The sequence below is a fragment of the Acomys minous genome, assembly GCF_964271855.1.
Source record: "Acomys minous genome assembly, chromosome: 16".
NCBI lineage: Eukaryota > Metazoa > Chordata > Mammalia > Rodentia > Muridae > Acomys > Acomys minous.
This window is the reverse complement of record NC_140498.1, coordinates 9,143,001-9,152,577: the sequence shown is the minus strand read 5'-3', so window position 1 is coordinate 9,152,577 and position 9,577 is coordinate 9,143,001. Positions and strand designations below refer to the sequence as shown.

Here is a 9,577-nt window from a genome sequence, read left to right as displayed (position 1 = left end):
TAGTAGCTTAGCGGCACAGCGCGGGGGTGGGGGTGGGGGTGGGGGTGAGGATCCCTCTTTCTCGCGAGAGAAAAGGGTGCACCATCCGTGGTTTATTGCCACAGTGCCGGAAGGTGGGACTTTGGGAGACGTGGGCTCTGTGGCTTTCTTTACTGTAGGCATAAGTATATGGTTTTTAGCTATAGTTCTGACGTTCTCAAATTTACCCTTTGTTTTCAAACTACATGAAAGCTGAATTTTAAAAAAAATTATTTATTTATTTTATTAATTAAACTTTAAAAATTTTAAACATATACATTTATATTATTACACATATATAATAAACTACCTATAGCAAGAACAGCCATGACATAATCAGGAATTATATAAATGGTACATTCTTAGTCTTTTGGCTATTTGTATTTGACAGCCTTGAAGAAAACATCTTTCCTATCTTGGTGCATCTAAAATTCTAAATGTAAATCAATCTCCATCACATCTTGTCATTATCAACTTAAAACATCTAGACCTAAACACATCTTAACCCCTAAACTAAGTTTCATTGTAAAACTGAGCTACGTGGTCTTCAACTCCATCAGAGACTTGAAGGCTGAAGAAGATGCTTCAACATTATAGAGAGTTTTGGGTGACTATTCAGGTAGCAAACTGTCTCTGTCATCATCTCATTTGGAAAGCTATTAACCTGCACTCCTGGCATACTCAGGTAACCAATTTGATTCCTTCTCAAGTCTCTGATGGAATTGAAAGCTGCATTTTTATATCAGGATCCTGGCAGCACACTATTCATTCCAATGGTCTTGTATCCAGAGACTATATCCAGTTCTGAATTTTTTTGGTGGTGGTGGGGGGTTTCCAAGACAGGGTTTCTCTATGTAGCCTTAGCTATCCTAGACTCGCTTTGTAGACCAGGCTGGCCTCGAACTCACAGCAATCCACCTGCCTCTGCCTCCAGAGTGCTGGGATTAAAGGCGTGCGCCACCACACCTAGCCTGCAATTCTGAAAACTCTTATGAGCAGAGCTGAAAATATTGAGCCAGTTTCCACACACTTGAGCAGTGGGTTTTTTTCAAGGAAAAAAAAAAAGTTCAACATTTGTCCCAAGGAGCTGTGGTTAAAGTTATTCCAATTGTGGAACTAGCCCGCCCACTTTAAACTCACCCTGTCTAAACAGTGCCACCCCAGTATATGAATTCACTGCCAATGCATCCTTTGCATATGCCAGATACAGAATATACTCGACTTTTGATTCTCCCCATCTAATCACCAGATCCTATTGTTGTATTTAACTCCCCAGTTTGTTCATTCCTATTTCTACAGTGCTCTGTACCCTCTTCCCCGCTTCTGTTTTTGCTTCTACACTGTCTCTCCCCTGGCCACCCCCCCCTCCTCCCTCCCCGCCTCCTCCTCCCATGCCCCATGGCCATCATGACCCCTTCAGATGAAGACATCCCATTTTCCCCACTTCCTTTACTGCCACTGGCCTCCTGTTTGAGGTCCCATTAAGGCCCAGATTCATTAGACCCAGCCTCTGCCTTTCCACTTAAGGAGTTCTGATATTCATTATGTGGCCCCACATAGGGAAAAGGCCTTTTTTCCTTTTGGGGTGTCACACGGGGATACCGTTTGGGACTGTACTTCAGTACGCCTCCAGAGGGAGTAATAGGGACATTTCTTATGTTTTGAAGCTTGAAAACAAACAAGCCATGTTTGGAGTTAGTTTCCTAGTTGAGCAACTTCGGATTGATGCTATTTGTGTTTTCAGTCCCATGACTCCCAGCTTTACCAACTTGGTCTTCACGACTGCACGAGGCTGCTGCAGCCTGACAGAGATCTCCATCGTGGGAAAGAAGGTGGCAAGGTGGCAGATGTGCAGGGCCTGTGTCATGTCGTGTACCTGTTTCTGTGTCTCCACCTTACCTAGCATTAAGCATCTCACAGAGGCAGAATAAATGCTGGACCGGTCAGGCTAGAGAGGAGACAGACACTTGGAAATACTGGCTGAACACTGGACGCCCCGACAATGGAGAGGGACTTGTTACTGTCCAGACAGTCAGCTCTCTGTTCTGTCAATACTTTTGGAAGTTGCTTGCCTGCACTTTCTTCATATTAGATAGTTTTTCCTTCTGGGATCTCTGATGGGGTTGAAGACTAGATAGTCATATTATTATTATTCTAAGTGTAATTAATAAAAAACTTTAGACATTCGGATACGAATCAGTAGCATAGGATAGTGGAATAATTTCTTAAAAATTGTTAACTACAAACGGACTGGTCCTTGCAAATGTTGACTTAATGGATAGTTCTTATTTTGTTGTATATAGCTTATTTTATTAAATACAAAGGGGGAGATGAAGGAGAGATAAACCTGTTTTTGTTATGATCCCAAGTGTGGGATCGGAACGGTCTTGTGAGAGAACAGGTGATGTTAATCCAGTAGAAGATAAAAACCACCTCGTGCGGGAGCTTGATTGTTGCCAGCTGAAAAGATCTCATGAACAGACTCTTGGAGGAGATATGTAAATGAGCCCAGAACTGGAGGCTGGGCTTTTGGAGACTTGGGATAGTTTTAGCTGTTCATCGCTCTGCTTCGAGATGTTTCTAGAGAGAACTACTCGAGGGAAGGCTTTGGGGCTCCAGGGATCCTGCTGAGGTTCCGGGTTCTGGTTACTCCAGGTTCCAGCAGAAGAAATCCTGCTGATTATGCCAGGAGAATCGTTCCTCGGAACTGATATCCTTATGGTTTTGTTATTGTATTATTTAATCATCTTTTCCTATCGTTTAGGTTAGTCAGGTTATAAGGGATGTATGCGTGGTTAATAAGTTCATAATAAAATACATTAGTTAAGAAAATTGAACCTACAAAGCATCCCCCAAATCTCCTGGTGCATGAGTAGTTTGCTCTCTACTGAAAGCCCAAGAAACCCAGCAGCTGCTCTGTCACCCCAGGACTAGTGAGATGGTCCCCATAATATGCACCTGGAACTGCCTAGCCTTGACTTTGATACGGAGCAGAAAATCACCTTGATCTTCTCACCTGCAGCCTGTACCTCCCGAGTGCTAGGCTTGGTTTTATGCAGTGCTAGGGATGGAACCAAGGGTTTCATGTATGCCTGGCAAGGACTCTACTAACTGAGCTGCATCCCTAGCCAAAAATGTACATTTAAATGCTGGCTGCACATGTCAGTTGGACAGTTACTCTGTCTCACTCATTTTCTGTTTTTGCAAAAATTCTGTTATGGAAGAGATTGTGTCTATTCACCCCTTGGCACAGTCCCTGCCCTGGAGGGGTACTTAGCGATAATGGTGATGATGATGTTGATGATGATGAGATTCTGCTGGTGGTGATAGTGGTGGCCATGACAGGTTGTGAGGTCACAGCTGCTCTCAAGTTCAGGAAGATAAAGGAACTAAGAAGCTCAAAGGAACCCCAAGAAGGTCATGTTTTAGAACCAGATTCTGTGACTCCCCATGAAAATTGATGGGAATCAGACCAAAAGGCAACTTGGTTTTGCTGCACCCTATTCTGGCCTCCCGAGCACCAGGCGCACAGACACACAGTACAGAGACACACAGTACACAGACACACGGTACACAGACATACGCTTGCAAAACACCTATCTGACTTGACCTTTGACCTTGGGCCTGAAACCTCACCACCAGGTATCGGTCAGATTCATAAACCAGGCACCTACTGTTTGCTTTACAGTGAACAAATATCATACAATGCTGTTTGCCTTCTGGCAAAAATACCCTGTCTCATGACAACAGCTGACCTGTTAGAAATGAAGGCTGCACATGATCATGCGTGCTATAAGTAAGTCCTCCTGTGGCTGAGTGCATGGATGCATACCTTAGTGCGAGTGAAATGTAAACAGTGGGGGACTAGTCGTTAGGGCAGCAGCTCAGGGCAGCATGGTGGTTATCCCCATAGCAACGCTGCCCTTCAACAGGGGAAGCAAGGAAGTCTTATTTGGGGAGCACACACTGTCACAGGGAAGCGCTTCTGAGGTACACACTCAGCCTCAGGTGGGCACAATTGGGCTGTGCTGCTTAGTTCAAGGTTGTGGGAGCCTTTCAGGGGATGAAAGGTTAAAATCTCGGGAACAGGAGTGCCTGTGGGAGTGCTTAGCATTTGTCACGGAGTTTTAACTGAAAATAAAGAAAAGAGCACCTTGAAAGTGCATTAATGCAATAGCCAGCCCCTAAAGGTGTCTGCCTCCCTTAGCAGCTAACATCAGCATAGTGTCTGAGAACTGTCTCCCAAAGGCAAAAGGGCTAACGGGTAAAAGGAACTGGCAGATAAAACCGGAAATACAATCTGGAAGAGATTTATGACCCCAACTACATCTTAGCAATACAAGAGATCTCCACACTCTGAGGTAAGAGAAGGAGACATGAAGGCAAAGCTGGCCTATGGGCAGCTAGAGTGTACTGGCTTTCTTTGGAAAACTGCTAATATGTCAATTATCAGCTGAAAAACAGGGTACTGGAGCAGGCAAGGAAAGCTCAGCTAGTAACAGCTCCTTTTATCTTAAAAGCTTTAGACAGCCTGTCAGGGTCACCTAGGTGCACAAGATGGCAGTTACAACCAGCATGGCCATAATGATGTCAGACTCCATCCCTGCAAGGCTACAGGGAATACAGAATGGAGCGGCTTACATTTCCAGTGCTGGAACGTGTTCAGATTGTCACATCAGGGATAGGTAGCCCGAACCATCGGCTATTTTGGTTTCTTTACTGTGCCCGTTTTCAGGATCAGCAAAGTTGCCAGTGTCTCTATAGACCTTACCTATGATTAAAAGTTTTATTTTGAGCCAGGCATGGTAGGCAGCACATGCCTTTAATCCCAGCACTCGGGACGCAGAGGCAGGCTAATTTCTGAGTTCAAGGCAAGCCTGGTCTATAGACCTAGTTTGACAGGGCTAAACCTAAAACCCTAGTCTTATGGAAGTTATTAAATTATTTGTAAACTGTTAATGATAAGTAAGACATGCAAGTTAATAGTCACCTCACAAAAGATCAAATGTATTTAGCTTCCTCTATGTGTTTTCAAGATTAAGCCTAAAACAAGCAACTAAAAACAAGCAAAGTTTGTTTAACACAGCTATGCTTAATAGCTTATGGTCCTCAAGCCTGTCAGAGAATCTGTTGAATATGGCATTTAAATATTTAATGAGAAAAGCTTACTGTGACAAGGAGTTATGAGGATCTAAGAAAGTGATTCATAAGAATGAAAAATGCTTCAGCTCTCTTCGCTTTACTAGGCTACTGTTGTATTAAGACTTCAAAGTTCAGAGCTTTAACATTAGTTAGATCTTAAAGTTCTTTCCCAGGTCAACTTGCCTCATTTTGTAGCCTTAGAAAGGTTCTTGTAAGCTTTAGGAGATCCACTCGAACCCAAGTCTCTCAGGTCAAATGGACGCCAGATAAGGACTGTCAATCATCAGTCTGTTTCCCTGCCCTGACCTGTCTATTCCTGAGGGTAGGATGTACTTCCCTTCCGCTGGTCCTGGGACCTTCCCCGCTCCAATTACCAAGAGCTCGGGCTTAAAAGTTTCCAATGTACACCCAAGGAAGAAGCTGTGCCCTGCCAGGTCCAGGTGTCTCCTCAAGAGTTACATCCTGAATGTTGGTGCTCAGTCTAACCTCACAGATCGCTTCAGCTGGCTCTGCACTTCCCAGATGCAGATGGTCTCACAAATCCTGGACAGCAAGTAAAACAGCCTGCTCTTCTCAGACTTGGTCAACATTCCAGCTTTTTGCCCTCCCCTCTGCCCCACCCCCTACAGTATCAATGTTCCAATGTCAGCAGGAAGTAATTGTAGATGATGATGTAGCCTCCTATTTATTTACTATCAACAGAAGGCTGGGATGGGATTCAAGATAATAGGTTTTCTTCAATGATAAAATGAGCCAATTCAAGTCATAGTAAAGAATAAAGGCAGGTTTATTGGGTGCAGCTGTTGGGTGGGCTTGCTGGTCCCAAGGCCAGGGAAGTTACCATGGGGACGGAGACATGGGATGAATCTCAGCTGCTTGTTCCTGGTCTGAAACCTAACATTCTTCTCCTTGCTAAAATGTCCTCTGTGAGACAGTGGTTTTTTTCTCATTCAAGTGACAGCTCCTGTGCCTGTTGTTCAGTAAAAGCCCAGAGCTGGTGTTTGAGAACTGGCTAACAACAAAGGCAGCAGGAGCCAAGAGATAGAGGAGAGAAGAGATGGGGAAAGATAGTGCAGAGGCTCCGCCATTTTGTATTCTTCTGGATGCCGTTTCCAGGTTTAACTAGAATCTGATCTCTTTGACAGAGAATCCCATGGAAAAGTACCTAGATCTATTCTAGGAACCAAAGGTCAGGATGTCCTGTAATGCCTAAAATTAACCTGTAAGCTCCACCTCCTCAACCAGGTAACTTCCTGGAATGCTGGGAATGGTAGTTCTTGGTAAATGATAAAGCGTCTGGGGAAAGTATGCTGGTCAATAGGTGTGTCTTTACAAAGTCCCTGGGATGAATGGCTCAGAGCCATTCCAGCTGGGAAATTACAGGGGAATGGTCCTGGCCAATGTCCATCTGTTAATCAGTATTTGATATTTAATAAGTGCTTGCTTTAAATTTGGCCCAAAATGGTGGAGCTGGTTTTTCTGGTGAATCACAAGATTAACAATCCTAGCTAACTTATCTTAGCCTTTGTTAGGTCTGCTTTGTGTGAACCCTCCTCCAGCTGACTACTTATCTTAACTTCTGTTAAAACTGCTTGTTTCAAACTGCTTACTTCCACAAAGGACTGCCCCCCGCCCCACTGCATCCACCTGCAGCTGCCAAATGAGATGCCAGGATGTGGTTTCTGTCTTTAAAAAAAAAATCACATATTCTGGACACTCTGAGCTACATATATGTGTCCCCCAACACTTGAGTGTGGTCCTAGCTGACTGGAATAAAGACTTTCAATTGGCTGTACACCACGTCTGAGTGGTCATCTCTGGTGAGCTGACTGATTTGGACTGTACCGAGTACAACGTACTGGACCTGAAGGCCAAAAGATGCCTTAGATAGCAGCAGGTCCAGTATGAAGGAACAAGGGGTTTTATGTTAAGTCAACAAAAGTAAGCTACAGGCAATGTAGCAGTTAGGAAACAACCTATCAGTGGGCTGCAACACACACACACACACACACACACACACACACACACAGACACAGACACACACACACACACACACACACACACACACACACACACACACACACGACTGAATATCTTAATGACTTTGATAGACCTATAGGTTTGGGGCCACTGGGTGGGCCAAATGGTGGTTACCGGTAGGTCAAGTTGGACCACCACTGTTTGTTTTGAGTGTCTTGGTGCTGTGTGCACTCCCTAAGTCTATTTAGCATGCTGCTCTCTACCCTAGAAAAGCTATATGTGGAATTCCTCCTCAAGACAGAGGAGCAGAAAGAATTCTGACCACCCAGCTTTCAACAAAAAAGTAAAACCTGAAACTTTTGAGCAAATGTGCGTCCCGGGGGATGTGGAAGGAAGAACGGAGCATCCGTGGCTCCTGAGACATAGGCCATCCTATTGGTGACTTTGGCAGCGTCAGGGCCAAAGGAAACACCAATAATCAAACTCCAAAAGGCAGTCCAAGTATCCAGAAATGAGCTCAGCCTGGACTACAGGAGGATTTCTGGCGGTTAGACAGAAGCCAGCGTTCCTCAGGAAATGGTGAAGCCTACTCCCCTCTGCCGCGGAAGGAACCATTTCCCTTACTTCTGGCAACAGGGACCCATGGCTCTCCAGTTAACATATTCCTGTGGTCCTATCAGCATATCCGGGTCCATGCTGGCTTCCAGGCTCCTTTGGTCCCTATTCACAAGCACCTGCCACACATTTCAAAGTCCATGCTAGCATCCTAGCCCTCCTCACCTCCTCCTCTACCCTAAACTCCCTCCGGCTTTCCGCCCTGCCGCTCATCCTTCTTAGAAGTTGTCTTTTATCTCTTATTCTCTGCCCTTGCTATTCTCCCCTCTCTTACAGATAGCCCTGGTCTTGTCCACTCTGCTGGCCATGTTTAGTCTACGTTTTTCTCTCTTTCTGCTCTGGATTTCTCCAGATGCCTCTGCACTTCCCCCCGCCCCCCTCTCTCACTTATGACAAAAACCCTAACTATACCATGGAATGGTTGTTTATCTTGAAAATGATGTATTGCTCTCTAATCCAGTCACATGCTAAGCTTTTGGATATTTTGGTGTGTGTGTGTGTGTGTGTGTGTGTGTGTGTGTGTGTGTGTGTGTGTGTTGTTTTCCTTTCTTTGTTCAGTGTTCTGAGACTGTAGTACCTCCTTAGTGTCAAGGATGGAAGTCTGAGTTTTCCTAATTACAGTTGCTGAGGAAGAGTAGCACAGAGACGGTTCTCTGAGATTTCTTACTGCTCTGAAGGCCTAGGCCTTACCAGCAAAAGCAAAAGCCAGAACCTCTAACCAGGTCCACCTGTAGGCCCTTGCCCAGCAAGACTGACCTGCCTGAGCTGCTGAGGCGTTGAACTTTAATGGCCACACCCTGGCTGATCTGAGGTAATTCTCCCCTTCATGAAGGTGAGCGCAGCTTCCTGGAATGCATGGCACCCCAGCAAACAGTAACACGAGAGGAAAGCACTGTGACTGGGGCCTGGGTGCTGCCCAAGTTCCAGAAGACTCGCAGTCTCAACCACAGTGACTTGGGACGTCCATCTGAGCCCACTTTGAAAACTATGCTATGTCCCATGCAGGAGAGAATATTTTTCACATATTTTAATGTTTTATTTTGTTCTCTGTGTGAAGATTGTTTTGCTCTTCTACTCAGAAGCCCGGACGATAACGAGAGTTTACTTTGGTCTGTTACTCTGAGATTATTATACCATAATCCTTAGCGCTGCCGTGGAGGGTGATACGGAGAGTCAACAAGACACGGCTCAAATGTTCTAAAGAGGGTGTCACTTAAATGCCACGTTGTTGTGTCTGGAATGTATTAGGAGTGGGGACCAAATTCTCACTCTTCATTCTAGAAGTATTGCAGACTCCCTCAGGAGGCGCCTGAGTGAGGGTTCTGCTAATCTTGGCTCTGTGAGCCTGGGGAACAACAGGAAAGCTGAGAGCAGTCTTGACCACTCAGGGAGGAAATGACCCGGGCGGTTCCCGAGGCTGGTGGGCGCCTGTACCTGAAAGAGCAGCTGAAGCTGACACCAGCCAGTCTTCTTTGCCCGTTGCTGGCATTCTCCAGGCTCTACTCTGTTTGCTGAGTTAGAGGCAGGACTTCTTCTTCTTCTTCCTGTGCTCCTGGCAGGCTGTCCTCTGAGAGCAGCGGTCCCTTAAGCCTTCCACGCTCTGTTCTCTCCTTTACTTTGCTCCCTGGATTTTCTAGCAATAGATGCCAAAGCAAACCAAGGACCGTCTTGATATAGGGGAAAGCTGGGCTAGAGGCCTTAGGCCAGGGGCAACGTCCATCTTCCTCATTCCCAGGAGAGCCAGGAAATGATGGACTGCTTTGCAGAAGGGGACACCATTTTAGTTCTGGAGTTTTGGTGGGGGGGAGTTGCTAGGAAAACT

General features: G+C 45.5%; 1 protein-coding gene across 1 annotated transcript in view; it reads left to right on the top strand.

Annotated features, from left to right (window-relative positions):
* The first annotated feature begins 4,288 nt into the window (after positions 1-4,288).
* TRIM16 (tripartite motif containing 16) overlaps positions 4,289-9,577 on the top strand; it is a 31,596-nt gene continuing 26,307 nt past the window's right edge. The window contains exon 1 of the mRNA XM_084760905.1: positions 4,289-4,379. The gene's annotated coding sequence lies outside the window, so the exon portion shown is untranslated. The remainder of the gene's footprint in view (positions 4,380-9,577) is intronic.